Raw genomic sequence first — 9,330 nt, 5'->3', positions numbered from 1 at the left:
TGAGGCGTGTTAGGGGCATAGGAAAGACATACTTAACTACGAAGCAAACAAAGCTTAGAATGTCTTCAAGATACCTGTTCTCGACGATAAGGCCCTAGGACTGAAGGGTAATCATAACAAGGTATCTCCTGCTCACTAGTTATCAGATGTCAACCATATTTCAGTGATGAAGCTGAGACATCATCTCTCTTTATTAGTTCTCAAGTTAGGAGATAATTTGCCTGTTATTTCCACCTTGATGTATGAAAGATGTCTATATTGGCCCTTGGAAGCTGAGACTTGAGTTGACCATCACACGGATGGAGTTCGGCTGGTCAACTCATACAATTTGCCTGCTCGGGACTTGGAATAGACTTGGACTAGAGCCCCACGGAGCTCCATAATGCTTCTAGATCCACCAAGGTGGGCATTATTGCATTGACCGCAACTGTGGACAAGATGAAGACCTCAGAGTCCTTCTGTGAAGATCAGAACCACCAAATCTCGACAAAGATTCAGTGTACGGTCCCCATCATTCAACATGCCGTGTAACGATCATTTTGTAATGCATATGGGTCATATTTTGATGTATCTCTAGCCAACAACAAGGAGACACGTGCTAAAGGGATTTATATCTCTGCAAGGAGATAAGTCTCATGTTTGAAATGTCTCCAAATAACATGATATTTGAAAATAAGCAATAAATCCTCTCTCATGGAACCGATATTGAGTTCCGTTCGTTGCCGTCTCTTATGTCTTCTTGAAAGTTTCAAGATGGAAAATGTATCCAGCCTACGAATGTATCCTTTTGTATTCTCGTGGGGATCTGTGCGTCTGATTAAGACTCGGAGGACGATTGGGTTACACGGAACCATAACAAAGAAATCTTCAAGAAGCGGGATAAAATCGAAAGGGGCTCCTTGGATTTCAATAGCATCAGTTAATAGACCTCGTCGCAGATAGGTTATTTTATATGAGCGGTATTAGCAAGGCGAGAAAAGCTTCTTGTTTGCGGGTAAAGTTACAAAAACAAAAAATACAATCAGATCCAACCATCTCCCGCAGCGTTAGATGGAGAGAGGGGGATCAACTGGTCTTAAAGGGGCCGGCGAAGGTCTCGTTGGCAGTTATAAGAAGTTATTTTTCTAGAGCATCTCGCTTTCATCCTGAAAAGAGCCACATAAACCAAACGTCCTATGGAAAAATGTATATACCGGTATTTTTTCTTGAGCATAACCCCCAGCGCTGTATAAAGTAATTACCCCCCCAGCACTGTATACAGTAATATAACCCCCAGCGCTGTATACAGTAATATAACCCCCAGCGCTGTATACAGTAATATAACCCCCAGCGCTGTATACAGTAATATAACCCCCAGCGCTGTATACAGTAATATAACCCCCAGCGCTGTATACAGTAATAACCCCCAGCGCTGTATACAGTAATATAACCCCCAGCGCTGTATACAGTAATATAACCCCCAGCGCTGTATACAGTAATATAACCCCCAGCGCTGTATACAGTAATAACCCCCAGCGCTGTATATAGTAATATAACCCCCAGCACTGTATACAGTAATATAACCCCCAGCGCTGTATACAGTAATAACCCCCAGCACTGTATACAGTAATATAACCCCCAGCACTGTATACAGTAATATACCCCCCCAGCACTGTATACAGTAATATACCCCCCCAGCACTGTATACAGTAATGTCGGTCGGTGACAAAAACCTGGTTTTATCTCATTTTGTTCCAATAAACTCTTTTTATCTTAAAGGCACCATTGTTGTCAGGCATGTGATATGTTTGTTGACTTTCCCAAACCCCAGATGTTGATGCTTTATGGCAATGCTAATGAAGTCCTTCCTCCACATGCTTTCATTAGTCAGTGGTGATTGTGACTGAGCCATTCTAAAGTTTCCCACAGGCAGTATGACAGGGAGTCGGGGTGATTGTCTAGTAGATTGGGTTTGGATAACAGAGCGAGAACTCTAATAGAATACATTGTGTTCTATAAAAATATATTTTTGAACCAACAGCCTTATTATATGCTTATTGTGTATACACGGGATAGACGGATGATCCCTTTTAAAGCCAACTATGTCCAAGGGCGCCACCGTAAGTCAGATGGGGGTATTGCGGATTACCTTCATTGTTTTTGTAAGGCGGACAATTAATTTATTTCTTTGCAAACCTCGGCATGGATGGGGGGAGATCAAATGGCCTTTAATACATTTTTTAAAAAAATAATAAAAAAATTATTCAATTATAAAAAAAATAAAAATCTGTTGATGATAAATGCTTTAACTGACTTAATAAAGCTAAATGTGGTCATTTTTGCTAAGGCCGTCCCTTTAAAATAAAATTTCAGCGTAATTCTCGCTTCCCCGGGAATATGAATTAGCGTCAGCTTCCTTCAGCTCGTTTAAATTCATTCACCTCTGCAGATAAGCCGCTCTCTCCCGCGGATCGACATGGACCAGCATGTCTTCAAGGTTTTTCCCCCCAGAAATTTAGCCTAACAAGAACGCACTTGAACGTCTTATTTTATTCTTGGCTGGGACTATGTAATAGTGGATTAGAAAAACTATAATTCTTGGCTACTGACTTTATTTTTTATGTAATTTTTTTAAAATCAAAAAAATTGTAGCAAAGAGGGTTTTTTAAAAAAAAATAAAAAATAAAACAATTACTAAATATTATTGTTTGTTTTTATTATGTATTGAGTTACATAGGTCCATTAGTTTAAAAGGGACAGGGAGTGGTTGCAGGAGGTCAGACGGCTGTGATGTAATACATAAAGGAGGAGCTTTGGAAGAATGAGAGGACTCTATTGCTAAGCAGCTGTAGTATCTCAATAACTCTTTTAATGCAGTTTTTAAGCGACGAAGAGCATTTAGGAGAAGAATAAAAAGTCACATGATGACATGAGATAAATCTTCACACAATGCAAAGCCCCACAGCTCTTGCCCCCTCCCCAAGTGACCCCCCCAAAAAAGATAGGGATCTGTGATTATATGCCTTATGGGAAATCCAGTCCCGATCCAACCAACTCAATGAAAGAAAAATAAGTACGTTTTAACGCCATCCCCCTGGATCTCAGTAAGGAACCCAGACGGATCTTGTTATAACGTATGGATTAGTTACATGTTTCAACAGAGTCCTGTCTGGAGCTCGTAGAAAAAAGCTTAACCCCTTAAGGACAATGGGCGGTCCATAAACCCATTGAAAACAATGCATTTTGAGCCCGTACATGTACGGGCTTTGTCATTAAGGGGTTAAACATAAAAATGACATCCCATTCAGACACCATGAAGATGAATCGTGCGCGTGAGAAATTTCCGACCTTGAATTTGCTTTGGATACTCCACGTTTGTTATTCAACCCGAGAAAATCTATTTTTCTGCCTGTAGTAACCGTCCAGGAACTCTCCAACGTTCCAGCTTGGATTTCCACGAAGCGCCTTGATGAATGACGCAGATTTTTAACTGGTTCTGACCCGCAATTATTTAATGCATGGGGAACGCGTTGTCCGCAGCGATAATACTTAAGATCGCATAATAGAACGCAGCATCCAAAAAGTTTTTTTTTTGTTTTTTTTTTTAAACAATTCAAAAAGAAAAACAGGAAAAAATGATATAAAAATAGCTATTTTAATTTTGCATATTATACAGTTACAATTGTCTTCTTCACATTGCCCAAATTTATAAAAAAATATATACAAAATCATCAATGGGTGTTTATTCCCCCCAGAAAAATGTGACCATCGGATTCATGAAAATCTAAATATATTTGATATTTGACGAACTTGTAATTTTAGCATTTCCTGGACAATTTCCAACTTCCTAAATTTTAGGTGAGCTTTTTCTTTAAAAAAAAGCTGAAAAATAGTATAAGATGAACTTGAATCATTTTTTCATATTTACAAATGAAACGTGACGGCCATAAATTGTGAAAGCCGTATAGATTGCGTATTGGGACGTTTAAGGTTCTGTGCAATATGAAGACCTCTAAAAGAAATGTTATTTTGGGGTCGGTTTCATGGTCCTGACCCCTACATCTTGTTCTTGGATGGCGTGTTCACGGAGGAGCTCATGTCTTGCCAAGTTGAGTGACCTCTGAAGACCAAAGGTCTCCAGAAGGTCTACAGTCATGGGACACCTACCATGGTTTCGACGGGCACCAATGCCCTAAAACAATCCGTTACGTTCTTTCCGTGTAGGACACGGCTAAGATGGTGAAGAGCTTGACAGGAGAAGACAGGAGCCAAAGACTTGACCAAGAAGATCCAAACTCTAGCCATGGCCACTGGCCTTTATTGAGCGTCCAAAAATGCACCGTTTAAGGTCAGTTCTGTCCTGTGGACAACCTGGCCACGAGAAAAAGATCCGAGGGAAATATATATAGCGTGTGGTCCGTTATCTGAATAATCCCACGTCTCGTGTTTTCGACGCAGGGTAACCAGGGTATGATGGACGCAGAACGAAGGCTGGTTTTGGGTCCCACGCTGCTGGGTTATACTGGCACCAAAATACTTTCCCATGCCCTTGATATTAGGAGCTTGACCCTGAGCCAAGTCATGGCACATGGTGCCACCGCTCGTCAACAGGGCCGGCGTGGGGGTGGCCATTAACACCCCCCAACTGGTGTGTTTTCGATGACCGTGACATTAACCCTTGCTTGACTGTACAACAATATTTAGAAAAATAAGTGGAATGCGTACAGATGGGCTTCCGTTCAAAGGAGGTCTTACAACACAGCAGCTGCTGGATCTGACGAGTATGGCTACCCAGCTGGTGCTACACTTACCTTTTATTTTTAAGTGACCACTTAAACTCATTGGAGTGCACAAAAATACAGTATATATATATATATATATATATATATATACTGTACCATTCCCTCCCACTAGACACCAGTAAAGAGAACACATTTTACACTCTCCTAGAAGACCACCAATTTTTTTTTTTTAACCCCTTTTTTTTCATAGATGCATCAATTAAAAAGTATTTTAGATTATAATGTAACAATGGTGTAATAAGAATTTAATTCATTGTTTATTATTATTATTATTTCCTTTTATCTTCAGCACTAAAATTGGCAAAAAAAAAAACTAAAAAGTACTTTTTTTTTTTTTTTTCCGGGAAGAGAAAAATATAATCCAGTTATGAATCATTTGGGGATATCAGGAATGTCATCGCTGGACTATTTGAAATATGTGAAGGAGTTACAGATTAACATCGGGAAAGAGGGCCCGTCTTCCCCGAAACCACGTCACATTGTTCTGTACAATTGTTTAACTCGCCGTGGACGTTGTAAACACAGGAAACGGCTTGGAAGCAATTTCTCTGAAAAAAGGCCAATATCTGGAAAGTTACACGGGGAGGAATAAACTCTCTAGGGTAAGCAAAAGAAGGGGGGGTCTATATATTATACATCTATATAAGTCTATACATAATATAGTATTTTGATAGCGGCTGAAACAAATAAAGATTTTATTTTAGTTACTTCTAAAATGTAGGAAAATTAAATTTTTTCACTGTAAAAAAAATAAACAAAAAAACATTTAAAAAAGTAAAGTCACCTAAAATAATGTAATATTGATATTGTAATATAGATATAATAATAATTATAATAATAATAATAACAATAATAATAACGTAAAAATTATAATTATTGTAATAATTTAAAAATGAAATAATAATAATTGCATAATGTTAAAATTATAATTATTATAATAGTTTAAAATAATAATAATAACAATAATATAATGTTGAAGTTATAATTATTGTAATAATATTTTAAAAATATGAAATACTATATCTATAATGTTAAAATTATAATTATAATAATAGTTTAAAATAATAATATATTCATAATTCAAAAATGATAATATTTAAAAAAAAAAAAATAATAATAATAATAATATAATGTTGAAGTTATAATTATTGTAATATTTTAAAAATATGAAATACTATATCTATAATATTAAAATTATAATTATAATAATAGTTTAAAATAATAATATATTCATAATTCAAAAATGATAATATTTAAAAAAAAATAAAAAAATAAAAATAATAATAATAATAATAATAATAACAATAATATAATGTTGAAGTTATAATTATTGTAATAATATTTTAAAAATATGAAATACTATATCTATAATGTTAAAATTATAATTATAATAATAGTTTAAAATAATAATATATTCATAATTCAAAAATGATAATATTTAAAAAAATAAAAATAAATAAATAATAATAATAATAATAATAATAATAAAAATAAATAAATAATAATAATAATAATTGCTCTGTGGCTGGATAATCCCTTTATAAAAAAAGGCATGGTTATTATATAATATTGAGACAGATCGTTGAGGAAGCACACAATGGATCCAGCCAGGGTATGAATTCCACCCAAAGAACTGTGGAATGGAATGTCAAAATAACGGGTTAGCGTAGATGAGTAAAAGCCCGGCAGCCGGGAATCTCCTCGCCGGGCAGGACTATGGGAAATCGTTTAGAATCTGCCGATGATTTTTTGGAGAAATCCGTGTAACAAACCCCCGTAAATGCGGAGAATAAACAAAGTGACATCAGGCAGAAAGAAACGAGGAACTGGAATTTCCAGTGAATTTCACATTCCAGAGGAATTTCACGCCCTTTACCCAGACTTTCACTTCATCCTCTCTTGGACTAAGAATACACGGTACTCATACTCAACATACTCTAGAGTGCAGTAAGTGCACAGTGATGAGTATACAGTACATGTACAGTAATGAGTGTACAGTGAGTGTACAGTAATGAGTGTACAGTAATGAGTGTACCGTAAGTGCACAGTAATGAGTGTACAGTAATGAGTGTACAGTAATGAGTGTACAGTAATGAGTGTACCGTAAGTGCACAGTAATGAGTGTACAGTAATGAGTGTACAGTAATGAGTGTACAGTAATGAGTGTACCGTAAGTGCACAGTAAGTGTACAGTGATGAGCATATAGTAATTCTACACACAGTGTAGAGTAGTAGTGAGCACAGAGTGTATAGTAGTAGTGAGCACACACACACAGTGTAGAGTAGTAGTGGGCACACACAGTGTAGAGTAGTAGTGAGCACACACACAGTGTATAGTAGTAGTGAGCACACACAGTGTATGGTAGTAGTGAGCACACACACAGTGTATAGTAGTAGTGAGCACACACACAGTGTATAGTAGTAGTGGGCACACACAGTGTATAGTAGTAGTGAGCTCACAGACAGTGTATAGTAGTAGTGAGCACACACACAGTGTATATTAGTAGTGAGCACACACACAGTGTATAGTAGTAGTGAGCACACACAGTGTAGAGTAGTAGTGGGCACACACAGTGTATAGTAGTAGTGAGCTCACACACAGTGTATAGTAGTAGTGAGCACACACACAGTGTATATTAGTAGTGAGCACACACAGTGTACAGTAGTAGTGAGCACACACAGTGTATAGTAGTAGCGAGTACACACACAGTGTAGAGTAGTAGTGAGCACACACAGTGTATGGTAGTAGTGAGCTCACACACAGTGTATAGTAGTAGTGAACTCACACACAGTGTAGCGTAGTAGTGAGTACACACAGTGTATAGTAGTAGTGAGCACACACACACTGTAGAGTAGTAGTGGGCACACACAGTGTATAGTAGTAGTGAGCTCACACACAGTGTATAGTAGTAGTGAGTACACACAGTGCATAGTAGTAGTGAGCACACACACAGTGTATAGTAGTAGTGAGCACACACACAGTGTATAGTAGTAGTGAGTACACACATAGTGTATAGTAGTAGTGAGCACAGACAGTGTATGGTAGTAGTGAGTACACACGCAGTGTATAGTAGTAGTGAGCACACACAGTGTATGGTAGTAGTGAGCTCACACACAGTGTATAGTAGTAGTGAACTCACACACAGTGTAGCGTAGTAGTGAGTACACACAGTGTATAGTAGTAGTGAGCACACACACACTGTAGAGTAGTAGTGGGCACACACAGTGTATAGTAGTAGTGAGCTCACACACAGTGTATAGTAGTAGTGAGTACACACAGTGCATAGTAGTAGTGAGCACACACAGTGTATAGTAGTAGTGAGCACACACACAGTGTATAGTAGTAGTGAGTACACACATAGTGTATAGTAGTAGTGAGCACACACACAGTGTATAGTAGTAGTGAGCACAGACAGTGTATGGTAGTAGTGAGTACACACGCAGTGTATAGTAGTAGTGAGCACACAGTGTATAGTAGTAGTGCGCACACATAGCGTATATTAGTAGTGAGCACACACACAGTGTATAGTAGTAGTGAGCACACACACAGTGTATAGTAGTAGTGAGCACACACACAGTGTATAGTAGTAGTGAGCACACACACAGTGTATAGTAGTAGTGAGCACACACAGTGTATAGTAGTAGTGAGGACACACACAGTGTATAGTAGTAGTGAGCACACACACAGTGTATAGTAGTAGTGAGCACACACACAGTGTATAGTAGTAGTGAGGACACACACAGTGTATAGTAGTAGTGAGCACACACACAGTGTATAGTAGTAGTGAGCACACACACAGTGTATAGTAGTAGTGAGCACACACACAGTGTATAGTAGTAGTGAGCACACACAGTGTATAGTAGTAGTGAGCACACACAGTGTATGGTAGTAGTGAGCACACACACAGTGTATAGTAGTAGTGAGCACACACACAGTGTATAGTAGTAGTGAGCACACACACAGTGTAAGCACACACACAGTGTATAGTAGTAGTGAGCACACACACAGTGTATAGTAGTAGTGAGGACACACACAGTGTATAGTAGTAGTGAGCACACACACAGTGTATAGTAGTAGTGAGCACACACACAGTGTATAGTAGTAGTGAGCACACACACAGTGTATAGTAGTAGTGAGCACACACACAGTGTATAGTAGTAGTGAGGACACACACAGTGTATAGTAGTAGTGAGCACACACACAGTGTAAGCACACACACAGTGTATAGTAGTAGTGAGCACACACACAGTGTATAGTAGTAGTGAGGACACACACAGTGTATAGTAGTAGTGAGCACACACACAGTGTATAGTAGTAGTGAGCACACACACAGTGTATAGTAGTAGTGAGGACACACACAGTGTATAGTAGTAGTGAGCACACACACAGTGTAAGCACACACACAGTGTATAGTAGTAGTGAGCACACACACAGTGTATAGTAGTAGTGAGGACACACACAGTGTATAGTAGTAGTGAGCACACACACAGTGTATAGTAGTAGTGAGCACACACACGCGCTCGTTGCTTTCGGCAGCCGCTGAATTGC

The sequence above is a fragment of the Spea bombifrons genome, chromosome 8 (assembly GCF_027358695.1).
Source record: "Spea bombifrons isolate aSpeBom1 chromosome 8, aSpeBom1.2.pri, whole genome shotgun sequence".
NCBI lineage: Eukaryota > Metazoa > Chordata > Amphibia > Anura > Pelobatidae > Spea > Spea bombifrons.
This window is presented reverse-complemented; position numbering follows the sequence as displayed.